General features: G+C 41.0%; 1 protein-coding gene across 1 annotated transcript in view; it reads left to right on the forward strand.

Moving 5' to 3' along the window:
- The first annotated feature begins 1,912 nt into the window (after positions 1 to 1,912).
- Dync1i1 (dynein cytoplasmic 1 intermediate chain 1) overlaps positions 1,913 to 21,491 on the forward strand; it is a 293,851-nt gene continuing 274,272 nt past the window's right edge. Inside the window, exon 1 of the mRNA XM_026391510.2 lies at positions 1,913 to 1,994. The gene's annotated coding sequence lies outside the window, so the exon portion shown is untranslated. The remainder of the gene's footprint in view (positions 1,995 to 21,491) is intronic.

Consider the following 21,491-nt stretch of genomic DNA (forward strand, 5'->3'; position numbering starts at 1 on the left):
TAGAGACAGTAAACAGCAGTGGTTGACAGACTTTGAGGGGAGGGAGAAAGAAGGATAGCAAGGTGGAGCATAGAGAGATTTTAAGATGGTGAAATGTGTGTGATATTGTGATGGTGTATACATGACATTATGCATTTGTCAAAAACCTACAGAACTTTATAACACAAGGTGTAAACTCCAATGTAAACTACAGACCTGAATAATAATATATTAATTTTGGCTCACCAATTTTAACAAATATATCACACTTTTGCAAGGTGTTAATAATAGGGGAAACTGTAGGAAATTTAGGAATATCTAATTTCTTCATATTGTGGAATAACATTTAATGAATTGATATACTGATTTGTTCATCCATTCACCTGTTGAAGGACATGTTGGTTGCTTCTGGTTTGGGTAATTATGAATAAAACTGCTGTAAGTATTCATAAGCATTAGGAAGGTGGTATATGAAAACTCAGTTTCAGCTATTTTTTTTTTTTTGGTAAACCTAGAATTGCTGCAAAAAAAAAAAAAGGTAGCAATTAAAACAACAACAACAACAACAACAAAATGGTTGATGTTTCTTTTTGGCCTTATCTCTAACCCCAATTATCATCTTCAAACCAGTCTCTTCAGCATTTGCTTGTTCCAGTCCCTTTCTCATTAATACCCTCTAATGACTCTTCTTGAGTATCAATCTTTGCTCAAATGCCTTCAGTGGTTCTTCATTATTTGCTCTTCAGCGTCTCTTAAGACCCTAGTCATATCTTGTAGGAGTTTGTCATTCTTCAACATACAGGCTCACTTGCTGTTTGCTAAGCAATTTTGTCTATTCTCTGGAGTTTTCTTTATGGCTGGAAATGCTCTCCCCTCCATATTTCTATCTTCACAAACAATAGCTTTCCAGCTCAGATTTTATTCATATTCACAATGGTCTTTACTTAGGTTGCCTTTACTCTTCCTTCCATCTTCAATAGGATTTTAGCCCCTGTGAGAAGAGAGACTGTATTTTGCTCATTCTTTAATTATGTGAAGCTTCTAGAAGTGTGCTGTGCAGGCAGTGGGCGCTCAGCAACTCAGTGTTATTGATATTGTATTCATAATCAGATCTATATTTATTTTAAATTACTGTAGTCCTTATCAATTGATAAACTTATAAATATTATGCCTAATACACTATTGTGCATATTGAGGACATAGCAATGATCAGGAGACAGTCCCTTCCTTACAATATCTTACATTCTAAGGTAAGAACCTGATGAACAAGGAACTTGAAAAGCTTATCTATAAAATGGTGTCCACCCCATCGATTAGCATCCCCAACTCCACTTCTCAGTGTTAAAACTTAGTTATTATGACAAACTTTGGGGGAGTCCAAGAATGTTTACTCAGATATCTAAAAGCTAGGACTAACAACGTGGAAGCAAGCTGTGTATATTTCCTTTTGGGAAAAAATGGGATCCATCAGACTGGGAAGTCACTGTGAATAGCGAGTGGATCTGAGCTTTCTTTTTTTAAAATGACCTTAAAGTTTAGCTGTCTGGCAGTGGAAGTTGTTCAATGGTGGCATGTCGGCTGGAGCTGCCAAAACACTCTTCCGTTTGCAGCAACTCAGGTGTGAGTCCTGCCCAAGGCAGAGGGATAGACCTCCCCAGGTCCCTCCCCTCCTTGCCACCAGCCTCTGGGCTGGGGGTGCACCGCTCGGTGCCGGAGCGCGTGCGGGAGAAGGAGAGGGAGGGCACTCCCGCGGGAGGGGCGCGGGGCGTGGAGGGCGTGGGCCGGGGGCGGGGCGAGCCCCGCAGACTGGGTGCTCGGGAGCTGTCAGTGTCAGGCTCGGGAGAGAGAGGAAGTGATCGCTCCCGGAGGAGCGCGAGCCGAGCGGCCGGCGCAGCGTGAGACAGCACATCCTGCCCGCGCCGGGCCCGCCGCCCTACGGTCGGCCCGCGCCGCCGCAGCCCGGGAGCCGCCTCCGCGCTCCGGAGCCCAGTGCCGCCGCTGCAGAGCGCATCCAGGTAAAGCCCCAGCGGAGGTCGGGTCTCCGCGCCGCAGCCTCCGCGCCCCTCCCCAATCCTTCGAGCCCGGGTGCCTTGGGCACTGAGAGTGGGGCAGTAGCAGCGACCGCTGCAGCCACCGCTGGACCTTGCCTCGGCCCCCTCCTCGGGCTTCTGCGTACTCTGCTGCGCCCAAATGCGACTGGAGCCCCCCAGCGGAAGTCCCTGCAGCAGTTCCCCCAGAGGAACCCAGAGACGCGGGCGGAGGAGGCAGGGTCATGGAGTCATCACCTTGTCGCCCACCTTGTAAACTGGGAGGGGCATCTCAGTGCGCCCCGCCTCAGTCTTCTCCTGGGGGAGCCGAAGGCAAGCATCTGTGCTATCCGCACCCCAGTGGGCCACCAGCTGACGGCCCCTGGGGGAGGGGGAGCTATAGAGGGAAGGGTAAGGATGCTGTTTGATTACATTTTCAAGCTGTCTGCAAAGCTCTTCCAAGCCTATCCGCTAAGTCGCAGGGAGCGAATGCACTTTCAGCAGGGCTTTAATTAAATACTCACACAAGAAAATGCCAATTTCTCTCTGCTGAAAAAAAAAAAAAAAAGTGTGACTGGAGTATGTATTTTGGTAAACACCTTCCTGGCTGCTTGGCTCTCCTTCCCCCACTCCTACTCAGAATCGCTCTGGCCTTATAAATCTGTGCGTCGTCATCCTAAGGGCAGTGATCCTGGCATCCCTGATGGGAACTGAGTGTGCAGGAGTCTCATGACTTGTACCTTGGCTAATGAGGTTGAACAGAGGACCAGGACCGGGACAAGAAATTTCTTAGGAAGTCAGAGATTCAACAAAAAGGAAGAAAAGGGAATATATTTGTTATTCTGGTCTCTACACACCTAAGTAAGGGGCAGTAAGTAGCCAGCCATTTTCTTGCCTGGAATGCCTTTAAAGTGTGCACTGTAGATTTACTGCAGTTCATAATTGTGAAAAAATTGCTTCCAAACATTCCAGACTAGCAGAAGACATAGCTAAGAGCGAGGGACAGGTAACTTCAGTAGACATCCTTGCTACTGTTAGCACAGTTACCTGTGACTGTCTCTGCACTTTGGTGAAATGGGGAAATCATAGAGAAGCATGTTGATCAGTGTTCTAAATTTGAAATGGGAACATACAGATCAGATTGCATCCTGAGGGCACCAGTGAGAATTTCAGTAATACTCCCTCTGATTATTTACAATGCCAAGTTTGCTTTGAAAGGTTTGGGGTGGACAAGGGGTTTAGACTCAGTTCCGATCATGATTCTCAATGAAATGAAATCTGATACTGCTAGCTTTAAGGCACCATATTCTCTTCAATGGAACCAGCTCTCCAGGTTTCTTAGGATCTGGGGAGCCAGTGCCTTAGGAGCCATTCTTTTAAGAATCCCTGGGATGTTTCTACAATAATGTAGAGGTCCAGAGAGGATTTTTCCAACCTGTCCCAGCTTTAGGTCCTGTTTTTGGCATAGACTATCCCTAGCATCTCTTCCTTGCCTTAGGCTTCATGCATAGATACACCTGCTCCCTCTACTCTTATCAAGATGCTGTATCCTCCCATGCACCCCTTGAAGAGGAGAGGGGTAGCCTACAGCCTGTCCCTACTCCTACCTTCCTCCTCCTTTTCTGCTGGAAATATATTCAAGATTGCTTGGCCATTAAAGGTTTACATCATTGGGCTGGGGATGTGGCTCAAGCATTAGCGTGCTCGCCTGGCATGCCTGTGGCCCGGGTTCAATCCTCAGCACCACATACAAACAAAGATGTTGTGTCCGCCGAAAACTAAAAAATAAATATTAAAAAAAAATTCCCTCTCTCTCTCTCTCTCTCTCTCTTTCTCTCTCTCTCTTAAAAAAATAAAAAGGTTTACATCATTAGGTATAATTACTGTTAAGGACATGGTCAGAAAAAAAGAAATTCAAGCCACAGGAAAAAGGGACAGAGTTCTTATACTATTAATCTGTGATCCCCAATTTCTGATCAACTTCTGAGATGGCAAAAGGAAGTCACTCAGAATTTCTGTCATCATGCTTTATGTCTAAGAGGGATCACTATGAAAAATTTTACCAGCAGTTCTTTCCAAAATACCCCTTCCTGAGTTTACGTTTAATAAATGAGTATTTCCTTGACTCCAGTGCTGAGTCAAGCAATTTCTGGGGCTCCTAGACTCAGTTTATACTCAGAAAGCTGTGTAGGCCAAAAATGTCAAGGACATGCCAGGTCTTTAAACCCAGTCCCCTCTCCCAGCACAGACCATGCACTCAGGGTTCACTCTGCTCCCCTTATGGGATTTTCCTTCTCCCCAGTTTCTTTCTGTCGTGGAACCTAGCCTCAAATGGAAAAGTCACACACATACATTGCAAACATAAGTATATTTTCTCTTTTGTTCTCCCTTCACTTTGTTCTACCAAATAAAACAAAGATTGATTAACAACAGCTAAAATGTAATGACACTTTATCAGGCATTTCAGTTTAAATTCTTTCACGTGTTTTAATTTATTTAATTCCCACAAGGATCTTATAAGGCAAATATGGTTGATAATTATATTTTACAGAGGAGAAAAATCATGGCACAAAAATGTCAAGTATGGGGGGCACAGAGGTGCCTGCCTGTAATCCCAGTGGCTCCGGAGGCTGAGGCAGGAGGATTGAAAGTTCAAAGCCAGCTCAGCAATGGTGAGGTGCTAAGCAACTCAGTGAGATCCTATCTCTAAATAAAATACAAAATAGGGCTAGGAATGTGACTCAGTGCCCCTGAGTTCAACCCCTGGTACAAAAAAAAAAAAAAAAAAAAAGTTAAGTAACTTTCTGAAGCTTGTTCAGCTACCAAATTGTAGAGCCTGGATTTGAATCTAAGAGCCCTGACTCCAGGCCTGAACTTTAAAGTACTCTTCCATACTATAAAATAATTCTACTGCTTAATTGTTAAATACCAGATTGTTTTCTTAAGTTATCTTGCTTCAGTTCTTATATTAATGCTGTTAAGTAGACATAATTCATATTTTATACAGAGTGAAACTGAGTTGAGAGTTAAGTGGACCAGGCACTGTGGCACATGCCTGTAATCCCAGCCTGGGGAGGTTTAAGTGGGAGGATTAGAGTTCAAGGCCAGCCTCAGCAATTTAGCAAGGCCCTAAGCAACTTAGGGAAACCCTGTCTCAAAAAATAAAATAAAAAGGATTGGGGATTTAGCTCAGTGGCAAAAAGCCTCAGGGTTCAATTCTGGTTACAAAAAAAAAAAAAAAAAACAAACAACAACAAAGAGAGAGAGAGAGAGAGAGTGAGAGTGAGAGAGAGAGAGAGAGAGAGAGAGAGAGAGAGAGTTAAGTGGCATAGTTAACTAATGGCAGAGGTAAGATTCAAATCAGTTCTGTCTGGTGGCTCTAAGTAGAATCCATTTATTTCAACTCCTGTTCCCTATGAGAAACGAAAAAGGAGTGTTTCTTTCAAATTGGTTGCCCAGTTTCATAGTGAGCAAAATTTCCTTGAAGCTACAAGTGTAGCCAGTGGCCCCCCCCCCTTTTTGCCAGCTGATTGTTACTACAGATGACAAGGTGAATCCTGTTACCCTATTGTCCCTTTGAAATCAAATATTGCATTGAGTTTTGCCTCCTTAGTGAAATTAGCTAATTGCCCATAATGCTTTGTGGATTTTAAATGTACTGTAGATGGTTTCTCCCTCAATCAGGGGTCCCTTTTATGGGAAACAATTGTGGCTTCTATATCCTCTAGAAAATGTGAAAACATGTTCTTTGGGGAACTTTTCTGAAACAATGAAACTCTAGGGTTGACCTTTTTTATAAAAAAAAAAAAAAAAAAAAAGGTTAATTCAACTCTTGCTTTTCTTCTTTGGAATGTATAAACTCTTGCCTAGGGCCATATGACAGTCATCCCTCTTGACTGGGGATTTTTCATGGCCTTTGCTTCCTTGGTGCAGGAGACCTGGCACCAGAACTTCATTTTACATAGCTGCCACTGCCCAAGTGCTAATCTGGAGCAACCCCAAGGTTCCTAGGATCCCTGATTTTGTTTGGAGCACCTTTCTTAAAGGCCATACACTCTAGAGAGAAGGCACATGGATAGTTTCATAATGGTTGTCATTTAGCCCATTAAAATTAATCCAAAATTAAGCATTTGTGCATAAACGCAGGGTTTTTAGGGTAAATATAGGGTATTACAACTAAAAAGAGATTTATAACCATTGGTTTATAAGCACTGGTTTGGAAAGGGGAGAGGAGAAGAGGTTGCTCTGATGAAATATATTGAAGAAAAGGCAAAATATTGTGCCTAAGGAAAAAAAAAAGTTCTTGGCCATTAAGACATTTCTGGCCTTTCATAGGCAGCCTGGGCGACAGGAATAGTGTACAGTAACATCTGCTGCAACCAAATTAGGCCTCTAGGAGTGGCGGGCAGCCCCAGCCCTGCTTCTATTCATGGGGCATTTATTTACCCTGTGCATAACTAGAGCTTTACTACAGATATTTAGTTCATCAGATCCTCCCAATATTCCTGTAAAAATAGACATTTTTCTTTCTGACAAACAAGGAGATGCTTGGAAGGATTTCAGCCTCTTGGCCAAGGCCACATGAGGCCAGTTGGTGGAAGAGCTGGATTTCAAATGCAGATCAGTCTGATTCCAAGGTCTGTTTATTCTCTTCCCACCCCATCTATTGTTTCTCTATCTATGTGGGTTGCCAAAAAAAGTATTGTTTAGTGTAGCTTTTCATTGTAGCAGCACTGTGAGTCCCTCAAGAACATACTCACATGCTGATAGGAAAAGCCTAAGTGTTATCAAAACGAACAAGAAAATTATACATTTCTCTGTGTGGCAGAGGATAAGCAAGCCCTGCTTTCCTTGATGTGAAATGAAGTCCCACTCACGTGGCTCTCACATGTTGCCAGGCGTCTTGCTGAATACCAAATATGTAGCAGTCCTCATCTAACAGCCCAAAGACTATCTGGCCAGGGTAACTGTAAGTCAAAACTTAATTCATTGCAAAGAGGGATTTACTTGCAGGCTGCTGGATCTTCTGGGGCTTACCTGATAGAGTGACTGTGTCATCTTCTAGTACTAATTTAGGCTTGGTACTAAATCCTGAGAGGTCCTCTGCTTACTAACTGACCCTATGCCTTGTTTTTAGTTCACATCAATCCTGAAATCCTCTCAAGCAGTTTTTTTCTGCTTTGAAATATTAGTTAAGCCCTAACATCTTTACACTGTCCTGTACTCTTGCTATAGTCTTAGAGAACAACCTGTGGTTCATCTCAGGGCACCAAATGGCTGATGCCATCAGGATGGCAAGTGTCCAGAGAAGAAACTTGTGTTGGAGTTGAGGGCATTCTTCTTAATTGAGGCAGTGGGCCTCTGACACTGTAGAGGACAACAGTACTTGATTCACAGATCTGCCTGGCAACAGTTGCTAGTGAGCTTCATCGTGATTTAATTCAGCTACTTTCAGCATTTGTTTCTCTTCTATGACCCTTAAAGAATTTTTTTAAATTCTGCCACTCCCTCCTTACCCCATGTTTTAGATTGATAGCTAATGTTTGTCATCATAAATTTAAATAATCACATGAATGTGATTTATAGCATATTGTAAACTTTGGCATGTACCAACGAAATAATATTATTCATTGAATCAAATAATATCTAAATATGACACTAACTTCAATGTAAAACATGAAGATCTGTAACAAAGGGAAATACTTCTATCTGTAGTAAAACATCATTAAGATTTGGGATTTCCTTTCATTTTCCTTTGTTTTCATTTTCTTTTTACAATAATATAACATAAGGGCTTTTGTGAAAATGGATGGAGTAGGAATGTCACCTCTAAATGACTGTATGGTACATTCTCTGGTAGATCAGTTTTAGGAAAGCATGCAGACACAGAAGCTGCAGATCGTCATTTGCTCTTGTCATTCCTGCACATTCTTTAGAAAGACTTTGTGGGGCGAGTGGTGTACAAAAGCCAGTTTGAAGACTGCACATTTGACTGGCCCAGGTGCCTTGTGTGGGGGTTAGTGTGGAATAGGTGCTAGCAGTCAGGCAGTGCCTGTGTCTCTGTGGCTCCAGTTAAAGATGGGTAGGTGGAAAGGAACCACGTAGAGCAGTTGGTGTCATGTCCTGCTCTCAACTAGAGGTGACTGTGTGGACAGCTCTTTATTTAATGATTTTCAGTAAGAGATGGGCCATTCTAGGATGTTTTTAGATTAGTGGTTGTCAGCCAGGATTATTTGGCAAAGATCCTGGGAACATTTGGCAAAGCCTGGAGTCGTTTTTTGCTTATCACAGTTGGGCAGAGGGGCTGCTACTATCATCTACGAGGGAGAGGTCAGGGCTGTGGCTGAACATCCTACAGTGCACAGGACAGATCCCACAGCAGTGAACTACCTGGATCCAAACATCAATGACACCAAGGTTGAGATGCCCTCTTTCTTGGGTTTTCTCATTGAAATCTTCCTGTGCAATTTGTCCATTTGTTTGATCTTTTACCAGATAACAAGAGCATACCATGTAAGAGGCAGCATAAAGTAGTGGGAAGAAGTGGTGGGATCTCCTACACATTGCCTTATGAGAGCCTCAGCTCCTCCATCTGTAAAATGGGGATAATAATGCCCACTTATGATAAGCATCATGAGGATTATAGACATGAGTGTACAGGTTCCAATTCATGAAACATAATCAATGCGTGAAAGATGGTGTTTTCTATTATCCAGTAGCAATTTTCATGCACGAGGCTTCTCTTCTCTGAAATGGGCATGATCTTCAAAATAAATAAAACTCCTTGGAAATAAAGGTTTGCTTTTTGAAAAAACAAAAAACAGACTCTTTGTTTATACTTACTTATGTACATTCTTCCCTCCCTTTTAGACTCTAGATTTCCTGAAACATCCTTTTCTCTTCTAGCACAGGGTCCTGCGCACAGTATATACTCAACAAGCTTTAGTTTGACCTGAAGTATTAGCCAAATAAATCCCACTTAATTTTCTTTTTTTTTATAAGACTGAATCCCTTCCCCTTGGACCATTTTCATGTGTTTAGTGAAAACAGTCACTTCCTGAAGCGTAGCTCCCATTGTGTGTCTGGTCCCAGTGTGAATGTGGGCTTGGTAATGCCTAGATTTCTGAAAGCCTTGCCTTCCTGCATCAGAATCATGTGGAGCACTTCTGCTGGGGCAAGAGGAGTCTTGGGAACTTTTTGTTCTAGAAATGACAGGCAGGATGTCTTGAGTCTTGTGTTTTGTTCTGCGAACCCCTCAGGCTAATTCTTTTGATCTGGCTTTGATCTGACACTCTGCTGAGCCGTCCAGTATTTGGGTTCCTTTCAGATGGGAGCAGGGGAAATTTTGATTCATTATCAGATTTATATTTTATTCTGTCCAGAGAGAAGCTACCAGTCATAAGCATATTTTAAATAGCTCTAATGAGTTAATGAGGACACGCATTTGTCCTTTGCCTACAGTCTTCTGCTGTAAGAGGAATGCCTGCTGGATTGTCTGCTCAGACCTGAAATAGAGCCCATTTTTTTTTTTTTGGTTGGACAAGATGAAGATTTTACTAATTGAATTGGAATGAAGTCCTCTCCTTTAGAGTACAGTTTTAGATCCTATAGTGTGCCATATGGAAGCTTTTAAGTGTTTATCACGTTGTTGAATGTTAAAATGAGCCTGAGTCTAGAGAATGGCCTGAAATTCTGTCCCAGAACCCACTTGTGGAATGTCAGGAGTTGTTGGGTTTGGATGACTGAAAGGGCAGAAGGCCCTGTGGGGAATGTGTGTTTTGACACGGTGTCCTCATTTAAAATGACCGTGCCTCTCTTATTTCACCATCCGCCCCATTAGTATCAAAATAGCAAGGGGTTGTGGGAATTGGAGTGTATTTTGTGGAAGAAGAATAACAGGAAAACTTCTCTGCCTGATTCCTTTAAAAGTGTGACTTTGTTCACTTGTGGAAGGTATAGGTTACAGCTGATTGGGAAAGAGGATCTCCCTGTTTGAATGCCTTCAGGCTCAGAGGAAAAGTAGAATTTATTTACATAAGTTAAAGTGCCAAACTAAATCTCCCAATGCAAATATGGACCACCCCAGGACAGTGTAAGGGCCAGGTTTGGGGTTTTGAATGCTTACAGATTTTCTTAAATTTTTTTAATATTTATCAAATACTGCTGAAAAGTAATTGGCATATCAAGCAATGGTGAAATCCCATATCTCATACCATATAATTTAAAGGTGGAAACTATTCTCATTTTCCTCAAGGATTCCCCACCCCCCACCTTTTTTTTTTTTTTTTTTTTTTTTGGTACTAGAGATTGAACTCAGGTCAAACACTGAGCCACATCCCTAGTCCTGTTTTGTATTTTATTTAGAAACAAGGTCTCACTGAGTTGCTTAGCGCCTCCCGTTGTTGCTGAGGATGGCTTTGAACTGGTGATCCTCCTGCCTCAGCCCCTTAAGCTGCTGGGTCACAGTGCCAGGCAAGGGTCCCTTGTTTTTAAAGGTAAAATATGGGAATGTCTAAAATTTGAAGGCCAACACATCATTATAATAGATTTTATTTAAAGAAAACAGAAAAGTCAGGTTACCAGGCAGTTTCTTGGTTACTTGGGGAAAACCTTACTTTGAGGATGGGTCAGAGCATTGGAAACTGCACCTCCACACCATGATTATCTTCCCAAATGCCAGGCAGGTAGATGAGGTCAGCACATGGTGAGGGTTCTCCATACTCTCTGGTGGCAAATAGAGAGTGGAAGTTGCTTTAACTGGGGCATGTGTTGAGGTGACCATGTGGTTCATGTTGGCAGTTGTCTCTTTCTTCTTTACACTCTCCTCACAGGACGTTCCACAGCCATGTCTGTCTGGGGATGGTGAAAGAAGAGTACTTAGCAGTTGCCAGCATCCATTTGAGGAAGGTGGAAGTAACAGGAATCCTGGCTCACTGGGGTGAATTTAGGCCATGGGGCTGTGGCGGGGGCTCTATTGAATAGGTTAGGCTGGGTCACGATGCAGAAATAACTCCCAAACCTCAGCCCAGTGGCCCAACAAAAGACTTTTCTCTCTCATTTGACATGGCCAGTGTGGGCCCACAGGGGCTCTGCTTACCCTATTCACCAAGACCCAGGCTGAGAGGCTTCATCTTGGACAGCATGTCCCCCATCTCTATAGCAAATTGCATACTGGATATTAAACCCATTCCAGAGGTGACACAGGACAAACTCTGCCCACAAGTCATAGGCCAAAGACAGTGTTCCGTCCTTGCCTAACTTCAAAGAAGTCCTTCAGAACAGTCCTATGGGAGGAAACTGGAATTTTTGTGACTAATACAAATGACGGAAAAGGAGGGATTTACATGAGATGTGCTATTTTCTGTTGTTATCCATGGGCTCTAAGAAGCATCCCTAAGGATACAATCTGGTCTGTAGCCACAAGACCATTCAACTCTAGTAGCACATGAAAGGATGCTCATTTAGAATCTAAAATGCATTTGCATGATTTTAGCATCATGAGCAATAATAGGTCCCTGGAAAACAGAGCTTCTAAATCTAGACTATTTTTTTTTTTTACTAACAATGAATTTTAAAAATATGTGTAGGGGTGAAAATTAGCTTCTTCGGTAGTTTTTCAATTGTAGTAAAAAATATTCATTTAGTACTTATGGAGTGCCAGCCAGTGAGTGTTTGGTGGACACGTGGAAGTGAACAAGTTGTAGATCTTAAGAACTGTTATCTAATCAGAGAAAAATAGAAAAGTTTAATATCAATAACATGGTCATATGTTGTCAGGTGTATCACATATCAAATGGTGATCACTTATGGTAAGATGTGATAAATGCCTGATAGAGGTTTAACAAAGTACAATGGGGAATCAAAGAAGGAAAGTGATTAAGAATTAAGTGAATAATCACCTTAAATTTTCATGCTGATCATACATCAGTGTTCCACTTTTATTGATGTTTTAGTCTTCATCTTCCTCCCTTTTCTTAGACTTAATTTGATCCCAGGAAAAAATATAAAGTAATTATGATTGAAAGGTACTAGAGAAGCATGACTTCACTTACTAGATATGTGTTACTTTGCCTCTCTTACATTCTTTGTTTGTAAAACAGGTCTGATAAAAAGAGCATCCACCTCTTAGTATTGTGACAAAGTTTGAAAGAATAAAATCCCCTTGATTTTTTTGCTTCTATTTTTTTCTCTTGGATCATTTTGATACATTTAATATAAAAGCTTGACTTCCTGAAATGAAGGAAATGACTGGTTAGGTATCAAGGCCCAAAATGAGCATGGGTTTGGCCAACCTTGACACTCTGGAAAGCTGGCCTTCCTGAGTCAGGATCAAGTGGAGCCTTTCTGTTTACCCAGGTGGGTTGTGCCTGGTTCACAGTAAATAACTTTTTCGGGTGAGAATTCAAGTCAGCATTTTTCCTGGCCCAGGAGGCAACCTTATTCTAGAGAGCTCTGGAGTTTCAAGCTGGTTTCTCTTCTGATCTTGTATTCTGGTCTGTTGAAGGCACATTTCCTTGTTCCCTTATACCCATCCTCATCACTTCAAAGCCATGTTAAGTTCAAATCTAATGTAGTACAAATTCTTCGTGGCTGAAGCCTGGGACATCGGCATGTTTGATTCCAGAAAGTTCGAAGGTCATGTGCTTGGAGTCAGTGTCACAGGCAAAAGTATGACAGTCAGAGTCTGGGTACTATGGATGGAGAGCTGGGTGGTTCCTTTGGTAGATGTGCACATTCTGTGTCCTCAAGCTCTTCTTTGGCTCCCCCCTCCACCACTCCTTATATATAAAGTCGGAGGAACTGAAGGGATCCTGTTCTGAGCCTATGGGCTGTAAGAAGGTGAAGGTCTAATTTCAAAGACTCCATCTTTGGAAATGAGATGTGAAGACACCTATCAGATGTGGCCCAAACTTTTAGTAAGAAGCATTGAATTCATATCAACGTAATAGAAAACCATTGATTGACTCAAGCTGATCAAACACTGGACAGCTGTTGCGTTGTGAATTCTCCATGACAGGAGGAGATCAAGTGTGTCCTGTTCAGTGAGGATCATCTTGAAGAGACTCACTGATGAGAGGTCAGGGTAGTATTTGGTAATTTCTATATTATTTTTCTCCAAATTTGAGAACCTGTGATTCTGTGGACTAGACAGAGCCTTACCTCACTCTTTTCACTTGGGTGTAGCATAAACAAGGGGTAGATGCCGACCTGGAAAAATAAATGTAATGATGTATTCTACTTCCTTTCCCTGGGACCCACTCAGGTTGTAATAGTCACTCAGTTGACAAATCACTAAATTCCTGTTACATGGAATTTAATGGTGTGGTTGGAAGTAGCAGATGTCATTGAAGAAAGTTGACTAACTTGTAACAACCACTAAAAGCAAACAAGAAATGCCATGGCTCATTTCATTCCTAACTGGCCACACCACCATGCAGGTGAGGGTTCATTAATTCATTAATTTATTTGCTCATTAGGTAGTCTCTTAACATATCCTGATGATGTTTGGGATCTGATCTGCCATCTCCAAAACAGAGGCTAGGTGAAGGCATCATTTCAAAAGGCATAAGCCAGAAACCCCCAAATACCATGAAAAACAGAAAAGCAAGAGATTACTTGAGGGATGAGTTCTCACCCTGCTTATATTATGTGAATAATATATTATACATGCTAAGGTATCTGTTTTCAGGCTTAATTTCTCTCGTTTTCACTCTATACAGGAAAGGTGTGATATGTGAAGTGTGAATTCTAGTTCTTTGCATTGATTAACACATTTGTGTAGATTGGGATAGTCTTAACATAGAAATGCTTGTTTTTTTTTCTTAATCCCTTACATGTTTTGTAAATAAATAATTTTCTTTTGCAGTGAGGTGGGATCAAAGGCCAGAAACAATTGCCCTTACTCAGTTATAGCTTGAAAGTACAGCACTAAATACCCTCCTTCCACTTTCTCCCCCATTGTTCTTCCACTGCTCTGACACCAGTCAACCATATGCCACAGTCCACTGACTTGTGCTTTTCCCCAAACACAGGCTGCTGCCCCCTGTGCCTGTCATTTCATTTACACTGGTCTCCTTCCTCAAGACATGCTCTCCTGGTTCATATCCTACCCGCACATCAGTGTCTGGTTCTTGCAACTGTTCCTTTAAAAAGCCTGTTCTGTCCTGCAGTTCCTGCACACCATCCTTGGGCTTTACATGTTGGCATGTATTTATTCCATTCTCCCTTGCAAAGTTGCAAGTGTTTTCAGATCCTTTCCTATTACAAGCTTTTTGGGACAGACTCTATCTTGATCCTTTTTGTGAGTCCTACAGTATCTAGAACAGCACTTTGTAAGGGCTTGGTAAGTATCCATTCAACTGAATTAACATACAGATACATTTAGCGTCCTGGAGTCAACAACTACTCAGTCTTCCTGTCTTTTAGCAAATTAAAAAGTTTGGTTGATTTAATTTTCTGGGGGGAGGGGTGTGAATAAAAGTTTTTACTTATTGCTTTGTAAAGCAATGTGAATCTCCCTGGTTTAAAAGGCATGGGAGACATTGCTCAGACACTGAGGTATTTTCTTCTTCCCTTACATAAGAACAAATCATCCTGCCCTCATTCTCAGTTCTCACTCCCTTCCTGCAGAGAGTTACTGTGCAACAGGGACTGGAGCTGTGGAAAGAAGAGTGCTCTGATCCGTGAAAGAAATTGGCATTAGGTGACTATATGTACATGTGTGTGGGTGCATGCTTATGTACTGAGAATATGACCAGGCTACACTGGTTGGGCATCAGCATCTTCATCTGTAGTGAGTTGTCATATTGTAGCCATGGAGACAGACAAGGTCAGGGCCAGCAGTTAATTAACTATACAGATAGGTGGGATTAAGATCTGAATCTTCATTCTGAGAGTGGGTATATTAGATTAGTCTTAGGTAGTCCAAATTCTCCAGCAACTCAGTGATGAATAAATACACGACTCAATATAAGTATATATTATATATGATACCACAGATGTAATATGCCACCTTCCTAACTTGCCAGGAGAAACTCAGCTTCCCATGGGATCATAGTTCTCTTGCTTATCAGTCAATATGGACTTGTTTGAGAACTCAGATTGCTAGGCATTTGGTATCCCGTCTGAGCTGGGCATGGTTGGGACATTCACCTAAAATCATTCCAAAGGCTAAGTCTAGATGTGGCATGTGCATTGGAAAACCAAGCAGATGGTCTCATTATATAGTAGATTCAAAAGGGCAGAAAAGGGAAGTATGATAGGTGTGGTAATAATATGTCAAGCAAGAACATTGGATTGAAGCCAAAGAGTTGAGAGGGAGGGTTGGGGAACAGATCTAGGGGAATTCTGAAGCCAGTAGAGCTCTGATCCTTTTACAAAGGGTATGGCTGGGAAGAGAGGGAAGAGCTCACTCAGGTACATTATTGAAGCCAAATTTGTTCATGTGACAAATATTTATTGAAGATCTATTCTGCACCTGTCATTATCCTCAGGACTAACAGTACATCAGAGAATGTATTATGGACAAAATCTCTGCCTTCATTAGAGCTTAAGTTCTAAGAGGAGGGACAAACAATGAAAAATATGTAATCGTTAGGTTGCAATATGCATAATGAAGAAAAATAAGGCGATGAAAAAACTTGGGAACACAGGGGCAGTGAGGGAGTAGTTTTCTCTTTTAAGTACAGTGGTTAAGTAAGGCCTCAGTGAGATGAAGTTTGAACTACAAGTTTGATTTTCTTGAAGAAGAAAATCCTTCAGATACTTAGGGGAAAATGGGTAACAGCCGAGGAAATAGTAGGTGCAACCTCGAAAGGTGTACTGATGTTTATGAGGAGCAGCAAGCAGGCCAGCATGTTTGGAGATGAAGCTAAGAAGATATCAATGTTGGAGAGGTTGAATTGCATAGGACCATGGAATCCATTATAAAGACTTTGACTTTTTATTGATATAGGAACCACTGGAAAGCTGTATGCCAAGAAGTGACATGATTTGATTTGTGTTTTAATGAATCACTGTAGCAGCTGTGTAGAGAATGGGCTGCATAGAAGGCTGAAGGATGAATATGAGAACTTTTCGGGGAATTTTGCAATAATATGGGTGATGGTAGCTTAGACTGAGTGATAGCATAGGATATGATACAAAACAGTTTTTGAAAAGGACTGGAAAGGAGAGCTCAAATAATTTGCTAATGGGTTGGATTTAGGGTTTGACAGAGAAATCAGGGAAGACACCAATATTTTTGGCTTGATTTACTGAAAAGCTGCAGTTGTCTTAATCCAGATTGGGGAATTTTAGTGGTTGGATGCACATGGGACCAGAGCACAGGAAACAGTCATCAGGCTAGGCTTTGTGGTGACTCTCCTAACAGATGCAGAAAATAGATGTCAACCGTTCGTCAGGGTACCCTGTTCCCTAAACATACTGCAGAAAACCTTAAAAATTCATGACCATTCTCCTACCATTCAAGACTCCTCCTTTAATTGCACAGTTTTTATTTATTAATTACGTGGAGTTTTTCATTACATTGGATCAGCCCTAGCTCTGTTGTGGTTTTCCATGACATTTGGCATTGTCCTTCAAATTCTTCAGCTGGAGACACATCCTGTCTTTCAGGATAAGATCCAGTGCAACTCTGAAAAAATGACCATGCTATATTTCAGTTATTTCCAAATTCTTGGAGAGTACCTTACTATCTCACCTTTCACTGCCTCTAATATTGTCCCTCAAATCAGATAAGTTGCTTTTATGTCTCCATTCTGCTGTTTTGCAACGCTGTGACTTGGTGGGAAAGGTCTAATTGCAGCGATTAGAACTTTCACAGTGATTGACTTTGCATTCAAGAAATAGTGTGGAATAGGAGCAGCAGCCTAACAAGGAAAAAAGATGATAGAATTGATCATGTAAAATAGCTGCTTCCTTTGGATGTTATGTTGCTGCTTAATGTGGTCTTGAAAATTGAAATATAATTCTTCTTCCAGTTTAAAATTCTTTCTGCCAAAACTGGTTTTCTTTAAAAGCTAATATATACAAGCCTACATCCTATTTTCACACAGAGAGACAGATGGTTGAAACTCACTGTAGCTAAATTTTTTTTAAAAAAAAGTTTTGAATAAAAAAAATACATGTAGTATCAGACAGGTTTAAGCCTTTTAGGACTGGTTGAGAAATCTGTTCTGAATGCTGTCTCATACCATGGAGTTATCCATTCATGTACAGAATGCTATTTGCTGGGCCAGTTTAGGGGATTTGCAGGCAAGCTTTTCAGATAGATATTTGCTTTCTAACAGAAATATAAAGATTATGCTGATGGGACAAATAGCCAATTCCCAAATCCTAGAGTGGCATTCCGCATTTATGCTGACATGATCTGCAGGAGACATGTATGGTCCTGGATTTCTGGCAGTATTGATTTTCTACACTCTTATGGGCATATAAGAGTAGCTGGAAAAGTGGATTAATCTTTGAAAGTGCATCTGCCTAGAAGTGCTTTTGCCCTGAAGTACTCAGGGACTTATTTTATGTTTTCATGCTTCCATTTGCTGGTAGATTTAAACAAGTAGAGCCAAGTTTGCTTTGGTCAGTCTATGGTTGATTTTCCCATCAACACTTTGTGAGTGAATTACACGCTACATGTGTACCCAGAGAGTAATCTCTTGGCCCTTAATTTAGTCAGAGCCTGGGAACCTCTATGGTAGTGTTCTCTGTCTGCCTTAACATGTTTTATAAATATCATCATGATCCATGAGTGTCATAACATGTAAATTGTTGGCTGAGAAAGAACAAATATAGAGATAAATTTAGAATTTAAAATTTATCAGTCTTAAAAATGATGTACCTCAACCAGGCATGGTGGTGCATGCCTGTAATCTCAGCAACTCAGGAAACTGAGATAGGAGGATTGCAAGTTCAATGCCAGCTTCAGAAAATTACCAAGACCCTAAACAGTGTCGTGGCTCAGTGGTTAAGCACTCCTGGGTACAATCCGTAGTACAAAAAAAAAAAAAAGAAAGAAAGAAAAGAAAAGAAAAGAAAAGAAATGATGTAGCTTAATACATCTCAAACTTTTAACTTCAACTAATAATAATAAATATGTGTATATAACACATGAATGTGTATGTATGTATCCAAAACAAGTTATTAAAAATATTTTTAGTTGTAGATAGACACAATACCTTTATTTTATTTTTGTACTTGTATGTGTTGCTGAGGATTGAATCCACACATGCTAGGCAAGCACTCTACCACTGAGCTACGACCCCAGCCCCAAACCCATCTTTGTGAAATGGTATTTGCTCTTATCATGTATGGTGCATTCTAATTGTTTTAATTTGCTAAATAACAAAAATTGCTGCCTGTGACTAACTTGATTTCATAACTTGCCAGTGAATTGCAACCCATGTTTTAAAAGGTTGATGCAGTGTGTATTATATGGTAGTAATAAATTATCTGGTCTGGTACTTGCACAGATGTTTTTGTGTTTCCCTTCTGCCTACAGAGAAGTTCAGACCCCTTTGAAGCATGGTAGAGCAGACCTTTGGCTGTAGGGTGACCAACTCATCCAGTTTGGCTGGGGTTTTCTTGGTTTTAGCACTGTAACATGCTCAGTGTGGTTACCCCCTCAGTTTTGTGCAAACTGGGGTGGTTGATCATCCAACCTTAGTGATCTGATCTTGGACTGCATTTCCAGTCTCATCTTCCTTGACCTTCTTTTGTACTATGTGCCATCCATATCAAGTCTTTCTCATCCCTGCATCCCCACACTTGTCCATGCATCCTCCTCTGCCTGGGATGCACTGCTCACCCCTGCCTTCCTCAGCTACAGTCTTCCTCTGTGATGGTTTAGTTCACTTACTCCATGGATATCTGTCTCATATGTTCTGTGAACAAAGGGGTGGTTACAGGCAGCATGGATTTATGAGATCTTTAGTAGCTCTGAATTTTTCTCAGTAGTCTTATTCTTTTTTACCTGTAGAATGAACACTGGAAGGAAAACATGATGTAAGTGGGTGACAGTGGCAAAGACAGAATATAAAGGAAGTAGAATAAACCTGCAAAGGTGCCAAGGCCAAGGAAGTAGGGCAAGGGAAGGTGAGAAAGTATAGCTGCAGGACTCATAGCAGTTAAGAGCCTGCGCTGTGGAGATGGGTTTGAATCCTGACTCTTCACTTGCCTAAGTCATTGGCTTTGGGTGTCTTGTCTACACATCCCTTTTCTCTTTGTGCTTTTCCATCCATCATAACTTCAGCAAGGACTTATGGTCCCTGAAGTTGGATAGGCTCAATCACAAGTGCATAAGTATTTTATAACTGATTTGGAACAGCACTGAATTAAGTGAGTGTAAGATGTAGAGATAATCTGAATAACTTCTATTTTTTAAGAAGATCAAAACAAGATGGCTTCTTGTGAAAGTACATATTGCTGACTTATATTAGGGGAATCTGCTTTTTACTTTATTATTGAACATTAAAATTTTTCCTTCCCTAGTTTTTTAAAGTGGATCTTAACTGACTTTCCTTTAGTATGATAGTTTAATATTTTTTCTCACTTGAGAGCTGCAAAAACATCTTGGAGCTGAGATCACCTGCATCCTCAAATAGGAAGACTGTGTGCTCTCTGCAGGCAGGCTTATTGGCCAGTGCTGGCTTGACTTAGTTCTCTTGCATAGAAAATCTGGCCCCTTTATAAGGACAGCAGGTCAAGACTCCAAGTCAAAGCTAAAGCTAATCATGTCTGATGATTTGCTTGTTATCAGGTATTTTAAAGATCAGTCCCTCAGGTTACCTTGGAGTAGTTTATTTTTAGACATGTTCATTTATCATCTTAGCAACTCAGAGAAAACAGCTTCAAGTGCTACAGAGGCTCTGTTCTAAAGCACAGATTTTTTTTTTTGCATCCATTTTAAAGAGAAAGCCCAGGTATCAACACAATAATTTATCCTTAAGGCATTTGGTACAATAAATCCTAGTTTGCTCAGAGAAGCAATGGAGTCTGTCAATTATAAATTGAATGAATTTGCTAAATAATCCTTTTAGATTCAGAAATCAGATTATTGGGGAAAAATATATCAATGAATCTATAAGGATAGTGGCTTAGTAAGAGATAGTTTAACGGATGAAGCGGTGCTAGGAGTGGGTGTTTGTTGCACATTTGTACTGGCGGGTGAGAAAATAAATTTCTTCTACCATGGGAATAAAGATTTGTTGCATAATAAGGAAGGATTTCTTTGAGCTTGGTCATTCAAAAGCATGGCACAGTGACCTAAATTTTTGATGACTAGAAAATCTCCAAAATTTTAGTGAAAATATGGAAGATTTCCCATTTATATATAATGGTTCTTTAGCCATTCAAAAAATATTTGCTGAGTACCCATGGCTAGGCACCAGTGGTACACAGATAATTAGATGTGGCTATTGTCTTAGAAGCTTTAAGTCTAACAGGAGGAGAAAATAACATCAAAAAAATAATATAGTCACCATTGTGGTACCTGTTCTAGCAAAACCACACACAGGGCACTCTCGGGGCACCAGTGCCCAAGCTTGTAATGGCATTCAGAGCACACTACTCCAAAATATGGGACCTAAGAGTATTGAATATGTTAAGCTAAAGGAATTCGAGAAAGAGCATAGGCAAGAAAGACAATCTTCCCTCACCTTCCTCTAAAGCATATCAGGTTATAAGACCCCCATGGAGGTGCCCCCTTTCCATTCCCAAAGCAGAGGAGCATCCTTATCTCCAAAGTCACAGGGACACAGGAATCTGAACACTCGACCTTGCTAGGGTTTCCCCAGTTTATTACCTTTAGGTCCCTCTCTTTTTGCCCTACCATCTCTTCCTATGACTCTTCCTTCTTCATCAGACCTATTTAAAAACACTCAGGTAACTGTTTCTACAGGCCTTCATTTCCTTATGAAGGCTCCAGTGCCATGTAAAACTTATACTAAAAACAAAACTGTATGGTTTTTCTCTTGTTAATCTGTCTTTTGTTAAACGGTCTCCAGATAATGAACCTAAGATGGGTACAAGGAAAAGATGTTTTTCTTCTCTGACTCTTGATGCACTGGGAAGGCCTTCTGAGTTGAAACAGAAATACCAATAAGAATCTTTAGGTAATGAGTGGGAAGGAAAGCATTTTCAGAGTTTGTGACATTACAGAGGTATGTGTCAGTACAATGTGAACTAGGGAATGGAGTGATCTAGAGACGGAGAGATGGGAAATAAGAACTCTTAGGTGCCATGATGTGGAGTTGATGTGTATGTTGTAACTAAAAGGGAGTCATAGCTGTTTCAAGTGTACTCATTAGATTTGAGTGACAGAAAGATCACCTTGACTCAGTATAGATGTTGTCTCATGGAGGGAGCAATATTAGCATGGAGAGAAGAGGTGTTAGGTGAGTATCACCACTGTCAATGATGAAGCAATGATGAAGATTGCCATTGGGTAGTGTGAATGGGACATAGATAGGAGAGCTTGGACTTGGAAAT

Source organism: Urocitellus parryii, chromosome 3 (assembly GCF_045843805.1).
Source record: "Urocitellus parryii isolate mUroPar1 chromosome 3, mUroPar1.hap1, whole genome shotgun sequence".
In the NCBI taxonomy this organism is placed as follows: Eukaryota; Metazoa; Chordata; class Mammalia; order Rodentia; family Sciuridae; genus Urocitellus; species Urocitellus parryii.